We start from the raw sequence: 24,336 nt of genomic DNA, 5'->3' as shown, positions 1-24,336 counted from the left end.
ACTTCAGGTTTTTGTTCTATTTTGCTTTTTACAAAGGACTAAATCTAATAAAGCCCCAAAGAAGCCCCATCTTTTAATCAAATTAACATCTATCTTTACTTAAAAGTTGTGGTCTCCTTGTAAACACCACAACACTTATCTGGTTTTTCTAGCTACTAAATGAGAGTTGAGGAAATGGTGGATTAATTGCAGCAAATGGATAGTAATGGTAGTTTTTTCCTTCTGAAACAGCACCAATTCTCCATGCTCAGCTTTTAATTGCTTTTCAAGAACACAATTGGCACCCTTCTTTATGAAGCTTGATTTATTGACATTGCATGTAAGCAGAGCTCTAAATGCCAAGATAGCATGATGAATGTCACAAGACACAAATAGATTTCTAAAAGATTGGAAAATATCACTCACAAGAAATAGTCCCAGAGAATAAGGTCAGAGAGGCAGGCCAATTACTTCTACTAATAACGTGTTCAGTTGACATGATGGTAGAGAGTAACTGCAACTAGGAGAGGATTATGACAGGATGTAGCTGGATAAAGTTTCCACCTAGCTTTTATAAGCTGTGTTTAAGAAGATGCTCTTGAGTGCCAGGCCAGAGATTTTGCACAGCCATCAGTCTGTGTGCTGGAATTATCTGTGTCTCATTTTTCTATTGATTAAGAGAGAATCACAGTGCATAATGGCTACTTGAACAAGTAGCTCTGGAACAGACAACAATGAAATCGTGTCTTTCTATTTCTATCTTTCAACTATGCTTGAGGCTATTCTTCATGAAGGCACTGCACAGAAGATTGACTAGCATAAGAAGTTGCCTTCCTCTAGACAGGGTGACCTCACTGGCCCAATTCACTGTCCACTGAGACAGACCAGTGTGTGAGTACTTCAGTGGGGCAGAACACACCTGGGTTGCTTCCTAAAGCATCAACAATTATTCCTGCCTTACTTAAAGATAAATAAAACCTCCTTAAAAATAGATTAATAAGAACAAGGCAGCAAATTGGAAAAACAGTGCATTTTCATTTAGTTTTATTAAGTCTCCTGTTTCTCAGAAGAAGCTAAATGCTAAATGGAGGGTTTGTTATTTATTTATTTATGTTTCATTTTAATGAGCTATTCAGTCATGCAGTCATGGTTAGATGCTTTCAAAAGCCTGAGCTGACTGGTTCCCTGGTTAGGAATGGAAAACAAGATTCATATCAGCCACAACAACTTTGGCACCCCTGCCCAAGAGGACCCTCTTTCTTGGGCTTTGCCTTATTCCTGTAACATTGTTCTGGAGTCACATGGCTGCTCTTTTAGCTCTTACTTCTCTTCCTTATTTCTCAGTGGGGAGGTGAAGAGTAAAGACCCATCTGTTGTTTGTGTTTAAGATCTGTTGTTCAGAAGCCCACCTAAGGAGAAGATAAAAGTCTTCTTGCTTTCCTGGATCATTCTACACATGATCATACTTGTAAAAATTCTAATGTGACTCATTTGACTGTGCAATGAGACTCAGACACTCTCAGGACGTTTACAACATGGCTGGTACATGAAGTGAAGCCAGGAATATGGGCAGTGTCTGAATTCTCATTCAAGGAAAAGAACACTAAGTGGAAATTAGACTTTCTGAATCCTGACTCCAGCTCTTCAATTCACACACTGTATGATCATGAGTTAGAGTACACACACGCCCATCCATTTTTCTGGATTAAATTATTTCTAAGGGTTATTCTAGCTTTGATATTTATTTCTAATTTTAGGCTTATTAGGACAGGTTGACAGCATATTAATTTCTCTCTAATGACAGGGTTTGACAAATAGGATGCTCTCAGTAAATGTTTATCAAAAGAATAAATGAATAAATGTAATTAAAGTGACTGCTAATGGTTGGCATCATCATCATTAGCAGCCAATGAACCTATTGCCTTAAAATTTGGCACCGGTTTAGAGAATCATTCCCATAAGTTCTTCTAAGAGGCTAAAACTGTACTGAGATCTGTGAGGGTTAATTATATGTGGCAGCTTGGCAAGGGTATGGTGCCCAGTCATTTGGTCAAATCCATACCAGATGCTGCTGTGAAAATATTTTTTTAAATCCATGAACTCTGAGTAAACACATTACCCTCCATAACATGGGTAGATCTCATCCAATCATCTGAAGGCATTAAGAGCAGAGACTGAGTATCCTCCAGATAAAAGAATTCTGCCTCCAGACTGTCTTCATTCTTGAGCTGAGAATTCAACTCTTCCCTAGATCTCCAGACTGCTGGCCTACCCTGCAAATGTCACTCATGTCCCCCAAATTGCATCAGTCTTAAATTAATCTCTTTCTTTCTCTCCATACTATAAAACACCATGTTTGTTCAGTTGGAGAACCCTGTGTGTCTCTGATGAGACAGGCTTAGTCAGTCCATCTTCCTATTTGGATGACCAAAGTATCACTTTGCCAGCTGTAAAGCTCATTTTCACTTATAGCATCTTGCAACATCCACTTTCTGGTTTTTAACAATACTTTGGAACCACTGATTCCAAACTTTTCCACCTCATATGTTCTTCCTTGTGAAAAATTAACAGATTAAGATTTGTTCTGCAGTAAGGAAGTCTGGCAAGACTTTCCCTTAAACACTGGTGACAATGTGTTCAGGAAAACAAAGTAGGGGTCAGTGACATCCATTCCTGTGGTCATACAACATTTCAGTTCTCCGTCTCCAGCATTAAGCTGTGTAAGAGGCTCAGAAGGCCCTCAATGAAATATTGTCGGTAAATGGATCCAAGATTTTCTGTATTGGGTCTCTCTCTCTTCTTTCATCATTTTTTCCCTCATTTTTACCTGCTCTTTAGGTTCCTCCAACAACTTTCCTCTCTTCTCACCCCTCTTTCTCCGTATTTACTCCACAAACCCTTCCAGACTAATCTCATCTACCTACAAGCACTGCCGAATACTATTTTCATTCTCACCTCTAGGACTGACATATATACACTACTCTCTCTATATATATAACTAATAAGGACCTACTGTATAGCACAGGGAACTCTACTCAATACTCCATAATGACTGATATGGGAAGAGAATCTAAAAAAGCGGATATATGTAAATGGGTAACTGATTCATTTTGCTGTGCATCTAAAAGTAACACAACACTGTAAATCAACTATGCTCCAATCAAATGTTTTATATAAAGTTCAGACTCCCCCAGGCACCTCCAGCACCTAAATGGAGCAAATTCCTCACTTATCTTAGCTTCCAACATAAGTGAGGGTGTTTCTGTATCAGTGATTATCACAACGTGTTGCAAATATTGTTTACATCTCCTGCCCGATGACAAAAGTGTGTTTTCCTGGAAAGTAGGATCCAGTTAGATTTTATACGTCCAGGATTTGGCATACACTAAATTTAAGTTAACATATGTGAGATGGCTAATTGATCAGATGTAAGAATTTATTATATCCATATGTTCTGAGTTTTCTTTGGCAAATGAAAGATATAATGAGCATGCATTCTAGGTGGAAATGGATTGATACATTTAATGAATGTCTGCAAGTACAGACATGATTACATTATAGCTATATATAAGTTTCATGAGTCATGCCAAATTCATTCCGATTATACTGCATTGATATATCTAGGAGTCTGGATGACTACTAAATCATGACACTATAAATTGCCCATTATGTAAAGTCTATTTTGAAGGCTAGTCCCAGCTTCCCAGTAATAAATAACCTTCCCATTCCAGAAGGAAACATCTAGCACGGTCCTAGTTGCTTTACACACATGAACTAATGTATTCTAACAAGCCCGAGAGGTAGGTATAAGGACTACCTGAACTCTGAGTTTCTGCTATGTTGAAGGCTCACTTTTGGCCTGAGAGGTTAGAGATGGTAGAATTGGGCCCTGAATTGTTTTCTGTCTGCCTTCAGAGACTGCAATGGCTGTTCTCAGAGACAGCTTGAAGATACACCAGAGCTGTTGTCATTCCAAGCAGGCATTAAATCCACAGGGACATAGATTATGCATTCCTTTTGCTTTCCCTCCCTCAGCGTAGAGCACAATGCCCTGTACTGGGAAGGGTTCAGGAATCCTACCGTGCGTGTGCAGATGTCACAGGAGCAAAGCCATTTTCATTGTTGCTTCCTGCATGCTATGACTTATATTATTTATCTCCTATGATTGCTCAATTTTGATTTGCACAATCCCTTTTAGAGGAAGCCTCTCACTTTGTGCATGTGATATCTATATACTTTTTCTGTTTCCACTTTGTTTGGACCATGTAAATCTAGAAATGGAAATGGAAGGTAAGGGGTGGGGAATGCATTGCCAGCTGGCAGAACATGAGACCTTTTATGTGTCCTGGAGCAAGAATATTGAGTCAGTTCTAACTCCCTTACAAAACTGCCAGTCCTCATCAGACAGCAGACTTTCCTGAAACAACTTACTTGGAACCTGACAGATTCATAACAACCCTCCCACAAGCGTGTCCTCACATCCTTTCACACTTACTGGTCCCTCTGCCTGGAAACATTTTCCCTGGGATGCTCACGGGGCTGGTTCTCTTAGTTCATTCAGGTCTCAGTTCACATGGAGCCTAATTAGAGACAACTTCATTGGCCACCCTTATTCAAAAGACACTCTGGTCATTCTCTTGCCCTTTGCCCAGCACTCTGTTCCTTTATAGCACTGCCCAGCATCTCCTGTCTCATCCATTTATTTACTTATTGTTTATTGTCCCAGCACATCCTCAAGAATGTAAGCTTCCTAAAAGCAGAGGATGTACTTGTTTCTATCACTGCTGTATCCTCAATGCTTAGAAGACTGCTACTATTTGGTAGATACTAAAAAAAATTTTCAAAAGAGGAAAATAATGCATCATCATAAATTATAGTAACCCTAAAGGTAAGTATCTGATGCTCTGTACCCCTTACCACCATTCACATGCATGTGCATGTGCACACACACACATACACATACACCCCCACACACATGCTGTCATCATTCTTAGGAACCTTCAAGATGGCATAGAATAACTTGCTCTTTCATCTTAGACTGGTCACTTGTAGCCATGGAAAAGGCCCTCAACAACATGCTTAGGTAAATGAGCTATACTGTTTTTCGCTTTCTTTGAATAATACATAGATTTTAAATTCCTGAGGGTACCTCTAATTATCAGCACAGGTCCAAGCAAAGTTATATTGGCAGCAAAAAACCTCAAAACCTCCCTGCTGCCGGAAGTTCGGTTGAATTCACCAGCCCTTCCTTGCATGCTAATGACTGGAAGAGAAAATCGCTATCTCATGCTTTGACTCACCAGTTGTTAGGTGGTCAGATATTACTTTGAATGGAAGCCTTCCAGAGCTGGAGAAATGGTAAAACTCATACTAACCAACCAACGAGCTGGAGGTCAGGAATAGTCGATGGAGCCCTCTCACCGGCAGACCTTTCCACCTTTCCACCTGATTCCCTTTCCACCTGTTCTCTGGGCCCTGATTGGCAGCTCCAACATCTGCGTGGTTAAAGAAACAGGGATCATCAAAGAAACCTCCCAAGCTTACCTAGCCTGCCACTGAGTCTTTCATTTACCCACACTGATATAAGACTCCTGTTGAAATTTATTGTCCTTTTGGTTGAAATTTGCATTTTAGCCTTTGGAAAACCTGCAAACAGGACCCTAGACTCACACAGTCTGAAAGGGTATGCTCAGATTGATCAAATACCAAGACTGTGTCACCTTCCTTTAGGTCCAAGGCTGACCTTTGGAAAGGAGACCTGAGCTCCTGGCTTCTAAAGCTGTGGTGGTGTCAGGAAGAGATGGGCTCTGTCCTAAATTAACGAAGACATGATTATCTATTCTGGGTATTAATATATGTTTGTTTCCATAGATACCAGATAAAAAAGGCTAATTATACAAATATCTGTTCCAAATGTATTCAAATTTATCTCTGATTTGCTAAACCCCTAGCATCTTATTCAATGTCTTTCTCATTTCTCTTTGAACAGTATGCAAATGCTTTATTAAGCCTGTAATAGAGATTATATGAATAGAAATTGAATTTTACTTATTGTGAAGATATGCATCTGCTATTCTTCTGGGTAGTAAGCAGTTTTGAACATATGGACTCAAAGTCTCCTCCTCATTCTAATGATGTAGATGCCTCAGAAAACTAGTTTGTTCTAGTAACAAACACATGTATACCTATTTAGATAAGTTTAGATCTCAACCTGCAGAAATATCTATTCACTGGCCATAATGTATAAATAGAAAACTGATCTTTTTTTAGCAAAGTAGAATTATATCTCTACTTTCATCCAAGTACATACTTTCTGAAAGATGAATTTCATGTACTTCTAGTGATCCATAGTCATGCTTCTATTTTTCTTCACTTACTACTTTGTAGTGTGACACTAAACCTCACCAAAAGTCAATCAATCAAACAAAAAACTCCTTACTCCAGATGGCCAGACCCCAGGAGCCAACTTATTTCTTATACATTCCTAAGGCCAAAATATGAGTGGATACATTGCTGATTCTTTCTAGATTCTCCTTTAAAGATGGAGGTCTACCAGCAAACGGCTATTGCAACTCCCTGGATATTCTGAAGTTGAACAGGTTCACAGTGTGAACATTAAGTGACGTTGTGTATTTGAATTCACTCTGGGATGAGTATTCTATGCCATATTATTTTAATGCATTATTATTATGCATAATAATGGTCCTCTGAATGTAAGAAAGGTATTTTCCTTTTCAAAATGTATTCTTTCATATTAACCTATTTTGATATTCAAAGGTAGAAATACATAGTCATGTATTAATCACTCAGTCATGTCTGATTCATAGCAACTGCATGGACTGTAGCCCACCCGGCTCCTCTGTCCATGGGATTCTCCAGGCAAGAATACTGGAGTAGGGGTGGTGGGAGGAGGGCAGATTCTTTACCATCTGAACCACCAGAGAAGCTCCACAAATACACAGTTATCCAGTTTCTATAGAAAAAAGATATAAGGTATAGAAAAATTGCAAAAAAGAGACTTGCTTGAGTCCACAGAGCTACTTACATCTGGACAAATTTTAGTCCTAGGTCCCAGGTCTCCAAATCCCCAATTCTATGCTAAGTGTTCATAAATACCTCATCTGTGTTTCATAAAAGACCAAGTATTGTGATTACAACTGTAATACTCCATAATGTTTTACAATAAGTCATGCATTCATATACTTCGCAAATATCCCCAAATTGTAAAAAGACAAATATATTATAAATAAAGTAAAGCATATATGTGTGTGTAAAAACATACACATACACACATTCATTACATCTTTCCCTTCTTCAAGTTTTTCTCCTTCTTACTTCCTTTATTCCTTTAATTTTGAAGCTGAGTTCTCTCTGAGTCAATTAGAAAGCTAATGAATGCTACCTCAAAGTGCTCTCTTTGGAGGGTAGTGACAAAATATTATTAAAATTTCTATAATGTAAAGCCTGGCCTTTTAGTTTATTTTTCCACTATTAAAGTTAACACAGTGCATTTCTTGACTATTTAAAGATGAAACACATGCCAAATTAATAGGAAGTCAGAAAACTTGACTATTTAACAATTACTCAAACAGTCTGAAATTACTTATCTGTTGATAATTATGATTGTGTGCATGTGTGCTCAGTCATTTCAGTCATGTCTGACTCTTTGTGATCCTATGACTGTAGCCCATCAGGCTCCTTAGTCCAGAGAATTAACCAGGCAAGAATACTGGAATGGGTTGCCCTTCTTCAGGGGATCTTCCCACCCAAGGATTGAACCCATGTCTTCTGCATCTCTATTTTTATGGGAATAATATTTAAATATTTAATAACATTTAAAATATGTAAGGAAAAAAAAAACAGAATAAGCAAAGTAGATCCTCTTCATAAGATTTTTACCTGAAAGAACCTGTAAAGGAATTCCTCAAAGTGAAAAATTATTTCATGAACAATCACTTCTGGGTATTCAGCTAACTCCTTATAGGATTAAGTATTCTGGGCAGGAATGATATTTATTAGAATAATGAATATAATGGTATTCAGAACACTGGAGTCTATCTCAGTTTTTTTTACTGACCAGATATTACCTTGTTTCTTAAGTTCTCATTTGTAAAACTTCATCCAGTGATAACTAAGTGATTTTTATGCATCTGGAAAATGTGAATATTTGTTTCCAGCACAATAAACATCTTATTATTATTAACAGTACTATTCATGTTGTATTACTGTTCATATATCCTGTACATTTTCTCAATATATACTTTTCAACTTTTCTCAGAATTATTTTTAGTTTTGGCTTACCAATTCTATGGTTTTCATGAATACTATGGGGGTGATGATTTCGAATTGTGGTATTGGAGAAGACTCTTGAGAGTCCCTTAGACAACAAGGAGATGAAACCAGTCAACTGTAAAGGAAAATCAATCCTGAATATTCATTGGACGGACAGTAGCTAAAGCTGAAGCTCCAATACTTTGACCACCTGATGCAAAGAGCCAACTCACTGGGAAAGACCCTAATGCTGGGAAAGACTAGGCAAAAGGAAAATAGGTCAGCAGAGGATGAGATGGTTGGATAGCATCACGGCCTCAATGGATATGAACTTGGGCAAACTCTGGGTGATAGCGAGGTACATGGAGGCTGGCGTGCTGCAGTCCATGGGGTCACAAAGAGTTGGATATAACTTAGTGACTGAACAACAACAAATGGGACTGCAGTACAAATCAAGCCAAAAATGGTCAAAGGTACTGATATAGCTAATAGATAAGGATAGGTAAATATAGCTACCTAAATAGTTATCCAGGGCTTCCCAGGTGGCCTTAGTGATAAAGAACCCACTTGCCAATGTAGGAGAGGTAAGAGACATGGGTTCGATCTTTCAGTCAGTAAGATCCCTTGGAGGAGGTCATGGAAACCCACTCCATTATTCTTGCCTGAGAAATCTGATGAACAGAGGAGCCTGGTGGGCTACAGTTCATGGGGTCACAAAGAGTTGGACAGGACTGAAGCGACTTAGCAGGCAGGCATAGATATACAGGTAAATATAGCATCAAAGTGACCTAGTGGGACTGTTAATTATCAAAACAAGAAAGCAGCTAATGTTCTTTTAGGCAGGGGGCTCTGTTCCCTTGGCTCTTACTCAGCAGTAACATATGAGATGTCTGTTACTCAGTGCAGGCATGGAGAAGAACACGGTCAGCCAGCTAGTTGCTGGAACTCAGGATGAAGGGCAGTGCTGCGTAATGGTTATGGCCACAAACCAAAGCACCATTTGGCAGGTTTGAGTCCCAGCTTTGCTGTTTGCAGCTGTGAGGCTTTGGTGAGTTAATTTGAACAGCGTGTCTCAGATCCCTCCTGTGTAAAATAGGAATAATGCTCATACCTATTTCAGAGTTATTGAATAGACCAAGTGAGTTCCGACATGGAAAGGTCCATCTGTCTCCATCACTGGCAATGTGTGAATGCAGATCATTTTTATCCAAGAGAAAAATGATCAGAAAGCATATGGGTTTTGTCTTTTCTCTTCTATTTAAGAAAGAAATGAGAAAACATCAAGAGAGCTGGGAGCCCATCATAAACCACAGTTCCTATATGCTGTACTGGAATCTATCCACATCCAACATCCTTTTTGTCTTTTCTCTTCCTCTCTAAAGCCATAAAAGAGCTCTGATTAGAAGGTAAAGCTGAGATTCTGAGCAATACCAACTGCTTTATGAAGCAAAATACAATTAAATAAATTGAGTTTTGAAGGCATGTTCTTGTATTTTAATGCATGAGAAGTGGAACTTTGATTATGAAGAGTATAAGAACCCCATCACACTCCTGTTCAGGCCAGTGTGTGTGTGCATATGCGCACGTCACATACTTTATTATGACCCACACTTTGAGACACTGTTTCTAGTCTTGTCACTTGATACTGAAACGCATTCTCACACAAACACCTTCCTCAGATAGTCCCTCATCTAGAACATGTGATTTCTCTAAGCAGCTAAATTATTCATAGCTGTTCTTTCTCTATCTCGATCATGCTAACTGACTTATTGCTTATTCATAAAAACTCAGACCATAATGTTAACTGCCTCTCATGGCTCTTACTGGTCAATTGATAAATTGACTGAGAAAATACACACCACCCATATTCCAGACAAGGTACATTATTAGACTATTTGTTGCCTATGTGTCACTTTTACATTTCTGTTCCTTGCAGGTCACAACAAGGCTAAACTCTTTTGCCAATGCACTGAGCATCTAACCTTCCCAATGAGGTGGAATTGGGAGAGGTCTTTGAATAATCAAAAGAAACTTGTCAATGAAGATTTGAGGGCAGGGTTCTAGATGGACACAGGATCATAAATAAAGATATAGTGATTTTATAAAAAGCCATCTGCCTATTTTCTCTAAGGCATGGTGCCCTGTGTAGAATCAGGCACAGCACAGCCGGGTCCCTGGGTGTTGAAACGTGGGAGCAAGGGAGGGAGGAAGAGTGGAATCAGGTGGAGATTAGCAGTTTAGTCCTCTGTCACAGAGTGTATTATGAAGCATCAGAAAGAAAGACTGAGCAAAGTGTTCTGTTTTCTCTTCCGCAATCAAAGGCAAGATTATTTTGATTCTAGAAGGGCAAACAAGGTTTTATTAAGAAAGCAGTCTCCATAGTCAACTCAGACTGAGGAAGTTGGGCAGAAAGCACTGGCTTACAAATTGGGTTTATCTTTTTCATTTTGGGTTCTCTTTTTAGAAAAGAAACAGTGATGACTTTGTTTGTTTACTTGTTTTCTGGAGTAAGGCATTCCAATAGAACTTTCTCATTGTCGTGTGTCAAACTTCTCAATGAGGTGGCTTCCTTTCAGAGCACATGTTCTTCTGCATCCATTCTGGAGGCTTGAGGAAATCTGTCGTTAGAAAGAAGGGAGGGCTATTCATTAAAACAAGTCACTCTAAGCTTGCTTGTTTTTCACCTTTGAGAATCCAGGTGAAGCTCCAGCATACAGTATTTGAAGAGTGAAAACTCAAGCCTCTGAGTCTCCTGTCACTTACCACTGCACTGCCCTAGGCTAAAGCGCAGATCTTTAACAAAAGATAATGACATGTTCCTTGAGCTGTCTGTGTGTTTGTCTTTTCTAAGTAATCACGTGGTCCTTAAACAGCCATGAATTCTAGGGAGGAGAGTACTGATCTGCTTGATCCCCTTGCCTATCCAAGGAGCTAACCATCTTCATGGCTAAGATCATGCCTGTGCTTAAGCTTTGTAAGCCCCAGAGAAAGCATAATAAAGTGAACCCTCTTACACTGTTGGTGGGAATGCAAACTAGTACAGCCACTATGGAGAACAGTGTGGAGATTTCTTAAAAAACTGGACATAGAACTGCCATATGACCCAGTAATCCCACTTCTGGGCATACACACCAAGGAAACCAGATGTGAAAGAGACACATGCACCCCAATGTTCATCGCAGCACTGTTTATAATAGCCAGGACATGGAAGCAACCTAGATGCCCATCAGCAGACGAATGGATGAGGAAGCTATGGTCATATACACAATGGAATATTACTCAGCCATTAAAAAGAATTCATTTGAATCAGTTCTAATGAGATGGATGAAACTGGAGCCCATTATACAGAGTGAAGTAAGCCAGAAAAATAAAGACCAATACAGTATACTAACACCTATATATGGAATTTAGAAAGATGGTAACGATAACCCTATATGCAAAACAGAAAAAGAGACACAGATGTACAGAACAGACTTTTGGACTCTGTGGGAGAAGGCTAGGGTGGGATGTTTTGAGAGAACAGCATCGAAACATGTATATTATCAAGGGTGAAACAGATCACCAGCCCAGGTTGGATGCATGAGACAAATGCTCGGGGCTGGTGCACTGGGAAGACCCAGAGGGATGGGATGGGGAGGTGGGAGGGGGAATCGGGATGGGGAATACATGTAAATTCATGGCTGACTCATGTTAATGTATGGCAAAAACCACTACAATATTGTAAAGTAATTAGCCTCCAACTAATAAAAATAAATGGGGAAAAAAAAAAAGAAAGTTAAAAAAAAAAAGAAATACAAAGAAGGTATTTCCAGGAACAGAGAGGGTGTGTGTGTGTGTGTGTGTGTGTGTGTGTCCTAGGGGCTTATACCCCTGCACAGCATCAAGCCACTGAAGACCCACTCCTTTGGGGGCAAATTTGAGCAGACCACTTCACCTCTTAGCCTTTCAAATGCAAACCAATTGCGTTGAGAAGATAAGAAAAGCTCACAGGCATGTTTCCAGGAAAGGCCGAGAAGACACTGGAAAGGCTGCTTCCTGCTGTCCCCATGTCCCCTGTCACTGCAAGATAGCAGTGCCCACACTTGTGTGGCATTAGGTGCTCAGCAAAGTGTGTCCACAATCCCATTCTGCCTAGTGTGTTGGGTGCTGGTCATTCTGAGCAGTCTGGGGTCATAGAGACAAGCTGTCATGAAGAGGTCAAATAATTTCCATGTTTACTTCTCACCCCAGCAATTCCAGCTGATACAACTGAGAAACTGATGATACAAAATACTTGCCTGTGAAGAAAACTGCAGCCCCCTGCTTTGAAAACTTACATTGGGGCTTGCAGGGAGAAAAAGCTGTTGCTCAGCTGCTGTTTGTCTGATATTGCTAAATAATGTCCTTTCCATCCTCTGCCTTTAGAAGGGAGACTGGTTAAGCAAGAGAGGCATGTATACCTTATACATATTATGGGTTTCATTCTCCAAACGTCCATCTTCACTTCCAAATTATTTATTGCCTCAGAAAATCAACAATTGTATGATTTGGGTGAAGAAGAATAATTATTGAAATATGCTTTTGGCTAAAAGAACCACATTTGGAATCAGATTGCTGTAGATTTGAATCCCAGCTTTGCAATTTACTTCCATGGTGAAATTGAGCAGGTCAGGTAACCTCTGTAAGCCTCCTCTGCTAATATGGCCAGTACTCTCCTCCCTAGAAGTCATGGCTATTTAAGGATCACATGATTACTCAGAAAAGACAAAGACATAAGTAAAAGTTGCTCAGTCGTGTCCAATTCTTTGGGATCCCATGGACTGTATAGTCCATGGAATTCTCCAGACCAGAACACTGGAGTGGGTCACTGTTCTCTTCTCTAGGGGATCTCCCCAACCCAGGGATCGAACCCAGGTCTCCCACTGCAGGTGAATTCTTTACCAGCTGAGCCACTAGAAAAGTCCAAGAATACTGGATTGGGTAGCCTATCCCTTCTCCAGCGGATTTTCCCAACCCAGGAATTGAACCGGGGTCTCCTGCAGTGCAGGCAGATTCTTTACCAACTGAGCTACCGGGGAAGCCCCCTAGTTACCAAAGACACAGTTCAGTTCAGTTCAGTCGCTCAGTCATGTCCGACTCTTTGCAACCCCATGAATTGCAGCATGCCAGGCCTCCCTGTCCATAACCAACTCCTGGAGTTTACTCAAACTCATGTTCATCAAGTTGGTGATGCCATCCAGTCATCTCATCCTCTGTCGTCCCCTTATCCTGCCCCCAGTCCCTCCCAGCATCAGGGTCTTTTCCAATGAGTCAACTCTTCGCATGAGGTGGTCAAGGTATTGGAGTTTCAGCTTCAGCATCAGTCCTTCCAATGAACACCCAGACACAAACAGGGCACAATTCAAGGGACATTTCATTATCCTTGTGAATCCAAGAGGTTTCATGAAGGAGGAGGAGGAGATCCCCATTAATGCATGTTTAAGGCATTGTATGTTGGCCCAGATTCATGTGAGCATCAGAAGGATTCCCTTTCCTCAGTGTACAGCAGGAGAGTAGGCATAAATGTTTATCTTTCATATGTGTGCTAAATCACTTCAGTCGTGTCCAACTCTGTGTGACCCTATGCACTGTAGCCCTCCAGGCTCCTTTGTCCATGGGGTTCTCCAGGCAAGAATGCTGGAGTGGGTACCATGCCTTCCTCCAGAGGATCTTCCCAACCCAGGGATCAAACCCATGTCTTCAATCAGCATTGAAGGCTGATTCTTTACCCCTGGAGCCACCTGGGAAGTCCTATCTTTTGTATATTCATGTATTATTTCGTGGTATCCATGTTTCTTACTTTGGCCACCTGATGTGAAGAGTCAAATTATTGGAAAAGACTTTGACACTGGGAAACATTGAGGGCAGAGGAGAAAAGGGCTACAGAGTATGAGATGGTTGGATAGCATCATCAACTCAATGAACATGAATTTGAGCAAACTCTGGGAGATAGTGAAGGACAGCAGAGTCTGGCGTGCTGCAGTCCATGCGGTTGCAAAGTGTCAGACACGACTGAGAGACTGAAAAACAGCAACAATAACAGTGCCTCTGACAATCACAGAAATGTAGAGGTGGAAAATAATACCACACTTGCCTATGAAAGTGTAAGCTATCCAAATTGTATTTACAAAATGGAAAATGAATTCCTTATCAGGTCATAAAAAGATATCCACAGGATAGATCTCTTTTATTAATGGAATGACTAATGGGGGATAATAGGGAAATGATGGAACATAAACACCTTCTGTGTTAGGGAAATTGTCACACTCCCAAGAGTCAATGGGAAATGAGAATTCCAAAGTGCTCTGATCTGCTTTGGCTGTTGGAATAGGAGCTATGGGGCATCTTCTTTTCTCTGTTTCAGGTCTACCTAGAGAGACTTTATGGTAAAATCTTCCTTGTATCTCTGCAGATCCCCTCTCTTTCCTCTCTGCTGGAGGAGGAATCAACTGTCTGGCAAATTTGGAAACCGAAGCTGCACAAACTAAACTCCTCCCACTCTTTCTATGATATGCTTATCTCTGGTCCCCTTTTCCTCATAAGTGGAAGAACTTGCCCTGAGAAGGAGACCTGATATTTTCCACAATAGAATTTACTAGCACTTATTGCAGTCTAAGCTTAGGAATCAGTAGTAGTAAACAACCATTGCTAAATTTATTAGCCTCCTTCCCACATCTGTCAGTTTTAAAGCTAGTGTTTAGATCTCCATTCATCTGACTTCTTTGTCTATCTCTCATTGAGACAGAATATGGGAGGGGAAAAGAGGGATGTTATTTTTTTAATTCCCATAAAACCCAGAAAATATTATTCCATCCTAACTTAATATTTAAAGTTCACAAAGTTAATACATGCCAATAATTTCTTCATCTATTGGATGGGAGTAGTAAATGACCTTACACACTGCTATGAAGATAAGTTTTGAAAATCTATACCATGCATTCACAACAGGAGTGATCCTACCCTTCTTTAGCATCACAGTTGGTGAATTTTGCCTCTAAGATGGGCTTCTGGAGGGGAACTGGTCACTGTATCCATGCTCAAGCTGGGACAGAAAGCCCTAGAAAGGAAGATGTGGAGTTTGGGCAAGAGGTTCCCCCAGAGGAGATTCAGAGAATGTCCTGTGATAACAAATCCCAAGTCCAGACCCTTCCCAAGAGGCAGGAGTTGGTTTAATCAGAGGAAGTGGGAGCTTCAACAAAGTAGTAAAAATGTATGAGGCAGGAAAGAGTCAGTGAACAGTAGACCAAGGTAACATTCAAGGAAATTGTTCAAATGTCAAAGGGGAAACTTGAAGTATAACAACAACTGCCACTGGTGGAGAATATGGTGTGAGCATACACATCAAGCCTGGCTCAGGTGGTAAAGAGTCTGCCTGTAATGCAGGAGACCTGGGTTCGATCCCTGGTTTGGGAAGATTCCCTGGAGAAGGAAATGGCAATCTACTCCAGTATTCTTGCCTGGAGAATCCCATGGACAGAGGAGCTTGGCAGGCTACAGTCCATTGGGTCACAAAGAGTCAGACATGACTGAGCGACTAAGATGCACATACACGTCCTCTTACCCAATCCTGCAGATTAGGAGATCTTGAAACTTTTCTATCTCCATGAGAAGAACTTCCTCAGGCTAGCAGGTGTTCCCAGATCAGTGGAGCCCCAGTTGAGCCCCAACTGAGCCATGAGCTCCTGAGGAAGAAAATCAATGTCTGCTTTGCTAAACCATTAAGTTGTGGGCTGCTTTCCTGTGCAGCAATAGCTAACTGACAGGGTTTGTATGTAATCGAAGTAACTAAGGAAATAGAGCTAGTAAGTAGAAGAGCTAGGATTCACACCCAGATGTTATCACTTCAAAGCCATTTCTTCTAAACTCTGTACCAGGAAGCTAGACTATAATATTAAGTGCAGAATTTTCCCTTGAAGATTTACTGAGGCACAGGATGGAGGTCTCACATGGATTCCAGAGATCCAGAGAAATCAAAACTTGGATCCCCAGGGACTAAGACTGTAAGATTGATAAGGACAGACACATATCTGCCTTATTCATTGTTTTATATACAGCACTTAAAACAGTGTCTGCACAAAACAAATTCCCATTGAATATTTGTTGAGTGAATGAATTAGTAAATTCTGTCACTCATTATAAAATTTCAATTTAGTTGATCATTCAATGAATGTTAGAATTTCATGAAATATAGGTATAACTAAATATTTAATGAGACTTATAAATATCATTAAATTCTCAGAAAATTTTCAAGAATCCTCCAAAAAATTAGATGGTTTGTAAAACCGAGTCCTCACTTTGGCAAAGTCCTTGGAAATGAAATCTCTCTTTCCTATAGTCTGCACTATAAATATGAAGTTTACTGCTTGGATTAATTTAAGATTATGTGGCAGGAAGATGCTGGTGGGCTTGTTATGTTGGACTTCTCTGGAACAGATGGAAGGGTTGCTTCAAACAGTATTTTGTTTTCCAGTCTTCCATCAAACATTCTCTTATCCTTATTTTTATGCTAAGTTCTAATTAGCATTATATCTTTGATGTCAGTTTCATAAAAGACAAAGGTCTAAACAAAGACTAAGTAAAATTATGGTTTGTTCTTACATTTTGTGTTTCTTTTTTATGTGCTCCCTCCCTCACCATCCCTGCCAAGTTCTAAGAGACAAAACAATTCAACTATATAATGGGTTTTGCTACTAAGATCAATGTTTGAACCTAGGCCAGTTATTCAGCATACCTGGGCCTCAATTTGCTAATTTCCTCATCTAGGTGATAAAAGTTTTGTACTGAATTAAATCCAAGGTCCTTTTCTTCTTGGAAAAAAAGATCCATGATACCATGTGTGAAGGGCAACAAGTGGGAAGAACTACTGTCCTGTGAATCAACCTGGCCTTGAGGCTAAATGATCATCACTGGATTGTTTTTGTTGTTCAGTCATTAAGTTGCATCAGAATCTTTGCGACCCTATGAACTGCAGCACATCAGACTTCCCTGTCCTTCACTATCTCCCAAAGTTTGCTCAAGCTCATGTCCATTGACTCAATTAATTATCTTTGAATAAAAAACATGTGCCAGACACTGTGCTGGGAAGGGCAAGAAAAATGTGAGTAAGGGATCTACATGGATTTTGGGGAACATTCAAGAAAGAACAAACAACCAGAACATCACTTTTTTTCTAGAGTCAGAAAGCAGCAAATGGCATGTCTAGATTAGATTGTTCTAATGGGTCCCGGAGAGGCTAGGCAGAGGAGAATTTTGTTAGCTTAATTCTTTCAAGCCATCTGAAACAAAAGTAAACTCAGATTATCTCCAAAAATGCAATTCATTGTCAGGAGAGTAGGGAAAGGCAAAAAAAGAGAAATTCTTTTTTTTGTGATACAGTGATAGAGCCATGCCTTACAGAGACCCTCTCTACATCATGATACTTTAGAAACCCTGGAATCATGGTCTCCAACGGATGTGCAAGACTAGACAGGGTACAAGGAGAAAATGTGCTAGAACATCTTGTACATTTTAAAAAATCTCATCACTTATAAATTTTAATTTTGAGTGGTTTTCTGATAATGTATATTATAAATTATGGTAGCCATCTAAGTTATAAATATATAGTATCTGTTGTATGTGACAGAGAGAGTAATGCTTACCAGATATTGGTTCCTTACGTTTCTCAGCCTTATGAAATTAAGTGGATTCATTTGCCTAGTCCTAGGGAATAAAATCTGAGTAGAAGTGACACATATTGCTTTCAGCTTGAAGTAATAAAAAGTCTAAGCATAATTCTACAGGCTCCCTTGGCTATAGCCAAGCCTCGTGGCCACAACTGCATGTTCTAGATGATGTGGCTATAAGGTGGTAAAGCCATCCACAGCTATATACACCAGAGAACTAGGTAAAAAGTGTTTATAGGAAACAGACCTTTGTTAAGTCACCCTGAGATATTGGACTTATTTGTTATTGCAGAATAGCATAACTTTTCCTGACTAATAAAGATGCCTACTCATTTTTTTCTTTTTTTTTTTGGTGGAGTGAGCGAATTATATAGCTTTTCTACCCACTTTTGTTTTTGCTGACTAACCCGCTCTCTAGATTTCCCACAAAATACAATCTAATCTATAAACCGCTACACACCTTTAGTCTGATAAACTGTGGGCAGGGTATCAAGTTCTTGAGATGAGAAGGGCTCTTCCTGTGATCACTTTTGCCATTAGGGGCAAGGAGATTCAGGAATTTTCAAAGTCTTCCTAAAATATGCATGCAAATCAACAATTTCATGCAGAAACATGAAGTCAAGGAATAGATGCCAACAGATCAGTTTGGGCACCAGGACCTTATCTATGTCAACATTGCATTGCAATAGAACCTTATCTATGTCAAGTTGCATTGCAGCTTCAATTAGGTTTTGATCAATAAAAGCCTTTACTAAGTGAATCATGAATGAATGAATGAAGAAATACATGCTGGAGTTGGTAGATTTTACAAAAGGAAGGTGATAGGGTATTAAGTGGGTGGACGTGGGGGAATTATCTTTGGCAAAAGACCAATCCTTTGGAATGGGGTCTTCGTAATGTCAAATTCTGCAAATGGTTTTCCGTTCACACATTTATTCAACAAAGAGTTATTGAGTGCCCTTTATATTCTCAGGTCACTTTCCAAAAATAACTGCAAAGAAAATGTTTTCTACTTTTCTTCTTCATCTGGAAAGATCTATTTTAAAGGATGGGATTAATGGATTTGAGCACCGCTCTTTCAACACAGTCACGAATCTAAGCATTTGGTCCAGGCGGTGCTGGGAAGAGAATGGGTAATGATTTTAACAGAGCCTGCTGCAAACACCCACTCGTTCTTTCACGAGCAACTAATCTTAGGTCTCAGCAATGCAATATCTCAGAGAGTAAAGGATGAAGCCGACTACAAGGTGAAATGCTGCCAATAAAAGAAGCCAAAAAGAAATTCACTCTTCAAGGATGGCTCATTGGTGTCAGCTCAGGTCAGAATGGTGTTGCAGTGCCCTCATTATTGATGACTGCTACTCTGACCCGTTTAGCTACAGAGATGGGATGGGAGCTGATGCTGTTAGCTCTTGATATAATGCCTGGGCAATTTACTGGTAAGTAGAAAAGGAAGTTGGTGAGAATGAGCTCACATTTGCTTTGAACAATAATGTGCAGGGAATGTTTAACCAGACTGTGAAAGTTTAACTTCAATAATTCATCAATCAAGCATTTCCAAGATACTGACTCCATGATTGGCACTAGGTAAAAGGCCTGAGGGGAATGAACACAGTCCCTGACATTAAACTGCTTACCTTTTACCAAGGAGACAGAACAGGCTAAAGAAAATGATCAACCTATGAAAAGATCCCCAAACAGAAAAATATTATCAGTTCTGACAAGTAGAACAGTTTAGTGGCCTGGCAGGCAAGTTGTAGAGCCAAGTAGGTTCAAATTCTAGCTCTACTACTTAATAACCAAATAACTCCAGCCTAGACTTTTTACTTAACCATTGTGCAATAGTTTCATTTAAAATATGGGGATAATATGGTTATTTCAAAGTGGTACATGTGAAGTGCTTAGAACAGGGACTACAATTGGGAAGAGATTGATACTAACTATTATTAAGAGCAACTGAGACTCAGAGGGACATTTAGTTTGGTTGATTACTTTTCCTCATCAAATATTCCTGCTGTCTCATAATGTTCCTGTTAGGATGTGTGTGAATATGATCTCTTTTGGCACTCTGAGAACTCTGGTCTGGAATCTGGCACCCATGATTCACCACCCCTTCTGGGGTCTCCCTGTGGTTTCCAGAAGGATGAAGGACTGTCTCAGTGTTTAGATCTCTCCTGGGGTCACAAAGAGTTCCTCTGATAAAAATGCCCAAGTCTTCCTTGTGTGCTTTCTTCTATCCTTTTAAACCAAATTTGCCTCTCTTCTCCTCTCCACTGATCTAAATTCTTCATGCTTCAGAATCCAGAACAATGGATATAGAAAGAAATGATATAGAAAGAAAGAATGGATTTTTGAGTTATGAATTATCTCCAGTGAATCTCTATATGTCTTGAACTTTCTGAGAGCTTTAGCTTTAAGTAGAAATCTTGTCCATTCACAGCTCATGGCCCCTTTAAGTCCAGAAGATTCTTTCTGAGGCTATCTGGTTATCATTAGTTCAGCTTCCTCATTGGTCAGATCAATCTCAAGACGAAATATTAATCAGAGCTGCCTGAGTTCCTGAGCTAGCCCTTCCTCATACCCATTATTCCCTTGTCTTAGGAGTTTTGATTATTCACCCTGACTTATGTGAACAAAGTGTGCCCATCATATTCCAATGTCTACCACTATATGGAGTTCTCTCACATGGATGATGGCCACCACATTCCAGTGTCCACTGCCATATCTGGTAGCATCATTGATTGGGACTAATCCATCCTGCGTGTAAGTCCTTTGTGGTACATGATGAGCCACCTCATCTAGTCGACTGAAAGCCAGACTACAATTTGCCCTAGGGTTACCCTGATGCCGTGGTGCAGCCATGCTCAGGATAAATCGGACAAGCAGGAAAGGGAAAAACAGGTGTGTCTCCAAAAAGCATATCATCTCTGCCAGTGTTTCTACTTATTCTTTCTATCCTTCTCTTCTTCCTTTTCTTTCCATTTTGCTCAATTTTCATCCATCTTTTCTTTAAATTTTTTTGGAATATTTATAGTAGTGCCCTATGCTATGTGCCTTGGTCTGTATGTGTGATGTTGGAGGCATATACTTATAGACAATCATCAGCTCTACCATTGTCTGACAGTGGGATATCAATCAAGTCATTTTTTATTTTTTAGATGTAGTCATAAGTTGAGGCTCTTGATATAAATGACCTTTAATAATCTTCAAGTTCCTCTATTCTGTGGTTCAGGAAATTCAGCTTCTACTTCCAAGGATGTGAAATGAGAACAAAATGTCTTAAACTTTACCCTTTACTTTCAGAATTTTGTTTTGTGACAGAGATCAAATGCATCCTAGCACCCACTCCCCTTTTATTTCCTAAGTAGTAAAACTTTCCAAGTTTTAGCAAAGTTTCCTAGATAGACATTATATACCCAGACTCCTTTGCAACTACGTGTGGCTATGTGATTATAATCTGGCAAGTGTGAAACGTTGCTGCCGAGTGATTAAGGTGAAGTGCTGCTGCTTAAGGAAGAAGCTATTTACTTTTCACTCCCTCTTTCCCCTTCCACCACTGCCAAGAGCAGATGTCTAGGGACAGACTAGACTACAGACAGAAGTCTCTTGTTGGAAATAGAATAAGAGTAGCTCCTTAGGCCCTGAGCTACCCAGTCGTACACTCCCATAAAATGGAGAAATGCAATTGTTTCATTTAAGCCATTTCTGTATTGCTGAGTCTTTTGTTACAGCAGCTGAGCATATACCCAAAATAATAGGCTAATCTCCTCCACCCTTGTCCGTAGATTTCTGCAGTCAAATGCTCTTCCACTGAGCTATACCCACCCCCATCCGTAGATTTCTAATCAGTTAAGTGAAGTGGTTTGAACAGAATCCTTAAGGGTGTCTCCAGATTAAACCTGTTAGGACCTATGTTCTGGAAATCGACAGACACAAGAAGATGCAACACAAGAAGATGCAGACACAAGAAGGTGTGACAGGCTGTCCTTGTTCTAGAATTTACCCAAGTAGATTAGATACAGCTTTAACTAAAGGCTGGAAAATGGGCCAGAGTTTCCTAAAATGTCCTCCCATCATTAGAGTTGAGGCTGTTAAGATTTTGGTTCTCTCTTCTTTGTTCAGAATACATCATCCATTACCTTTCATTTCCACCTTGCTATGACTATAAAGGCATCCTAGAGACATGTTGCCTTACTCTGAGAGCTTTTACTTTCATCTTCTAGGGTAGAGGTGGCCAAACAATTTCTGTAAAGGGCTAGATGGTAATTATTTTAGATTTTGCAAGCCACATATATGGCATATTCTTCCTTTTTGTTTTCTTTTTCTTTTAAAAAATCAGTTCTTTAAAAATATAAAAACTATTCCTAGCTCAAGAGTTGAACAGAACCTGTTTCAGGCCAAATTTTCAAAATCACACAGTCTTATTTTAGTCTCCTTTTAACAGTTCATCCCTCAATTTATCTCTCTCCTCTCGTATTTTACTATGAGCAAGAAGAAGAAAGTAGGCTGCATCTTGGAAATTTCCTTTGTGAGTAACCAGGTATAACACTGGTGAGTTTGCTTTCCACATAACTCCAAGGCAATTTCACTGTTTCCTGCTGCTACATAATAAGGAGAAGCCCTCCTCCAGTTTTTGGTAGCATGTTATGTACTTCCGTCTAAGCCCTCACTAGGAGCACCCTCAAAGTTCATAATTCTTCCAACAGTCTGTTCAAGAAAATTCAGGCTTTCTCTGTTATACTCCTCAAAATTCTTCCAGTTTCTATCCATTGCCTAATTCCAAAGCCACTCTCATGTCTTTTTAGATTTTTGCTACATTACCACTCCACTCCTAGGTGCCAAAATCTGGTTTAGCTGTAAATTGCTGTGCAACACATTATCATAAAATTAGAAGCTAAAACAGCATCCATTTATTACCCCTCAGTTTCTATGGGTAGGGAATCTGAGCATGATTTAGCTCAGTCCTCTCCTCAGGGTCTCACAAGGGGTCAGACAGGACTACAATCTCATCTGATACTCAGGCTGTCTTCTAATCTCACATGATTGTTGAAAGAATTCTTCTTGAATCTGTAGAACTTAGAGTGGCCTGCTTTTTGAAGTCCAGCAAGAGAATCATCCTTCAGATCCCTTTGACTTCCTTAACAATTCACCTGACAAGGTTAGGCTTAATGAGGATAATATCCCTTTTGATGGACTCAGAATCAATTGATTAGAGACCTTCGTTACATTTGCAAAATCCCTTAAGCTTTGCCTTGCAAACTTCCTCCAGGCTACTCTTGGGAGTGATACCCCATCGTTGTCGCAGGTCCTGCCCACACTCAAAGAGAAAGAGTTATATGGGCAGGGAATCTTGGGGACTGTCTGAGAGGTATGTCTATAATTGTTTGAAAAGAATTTTCAAACAAGTACAACCATCCAGTGCATTTCTCCATTTAATTCTCATGAATAATTTTTTAAAGAGTTTTTCTCTTAATAATGCAAGTTATAATAGGCTTGGTGCATGGAATAAATTAAACTTAGTTCTCACTGTGTATTACCACAGCCTAAAGCAGAGTTCTGGTCTGGGACTCAGGAGACGTGCTTTTTAATCACATCTCTGCTTCATGCTGAGATGTCGGGCATTCTCAGAGAGTGCACCACATCTTACTGAGTTTCTATTCCTTCTTGATATATTGAACATACTATCACCAGTTTCCCTTCTAGCCCTTAGGTTCTTTGGCTCAATAATTTATATGTTCTGAGGTATAATTGAGATGAGAAAAAAACAGTAAAGAATGAGGAAGCTGGAGTTAACTACCTTGAAGTGTCCAGACAATGCAGGTTCTGCTTGTATGTTCAGTCTGATCTTCCCTAGAGAGCAAATCAGGGAGACAAAGGAATGTGTGCCCTCCTAGGCTTCATATGTGCCCCTCCAAGCCTGAGGCTAAAGCAACCATTTTCTGGTCAGCATCTGACTGAGAGTGTGAATATTAGCTTTCCACGGTTAACTGGTTTTATGCTAGGAGCTTTGAAATCAGAGGACAAATCAAATTTAAAGACAAATTAGGTATTCCTAGCTCTCATATGTACTATCTTCAATCTTCAATTTTCAGAGTGCAGTACAATTTTTTTAATCAGCCCACATATCTCTATGGTTGGAACAGTTCCCACAGATATGGAACCAAGGTCTGTGACCAAAGTTTTCTATCAAAGCTCTCTGTCTGGTAGATGACCACTTTGCAGACCTTCCTTCAAGTGTGGGCAAACTTCAGTGAAGACAAATGGCAGGGGCTGTCCCCTGGGATGGGTGGCTCTACGGTAAAATGATAATTGAATATGGTACTTCAGGCCTGAGATGGAATTAACAGATCCAGGGCTCTGGAAAGAGCCTAATTGACTCAGAAGCTGATTGTGACCTTATAAGCCC

Source organism: Odocoileus virginianus, chromosome 2 (assembly GCF_023699985.2).
Source record: "Odocoileus virginianus isolate 20LAN1187 ecotype Illinois chromosome 2, Ovbor_1.2, whole genome shotgun sequence".
NCBI classification, from domain to species: Eukaryota; Metazoa; Chordata; class Mammalia; order Artiodactyla; family Cervidae; genus Odocoileus; species Odocoileus virginianus.
This window is presented reverse-complemented; position numbering follows the sequence as displayed.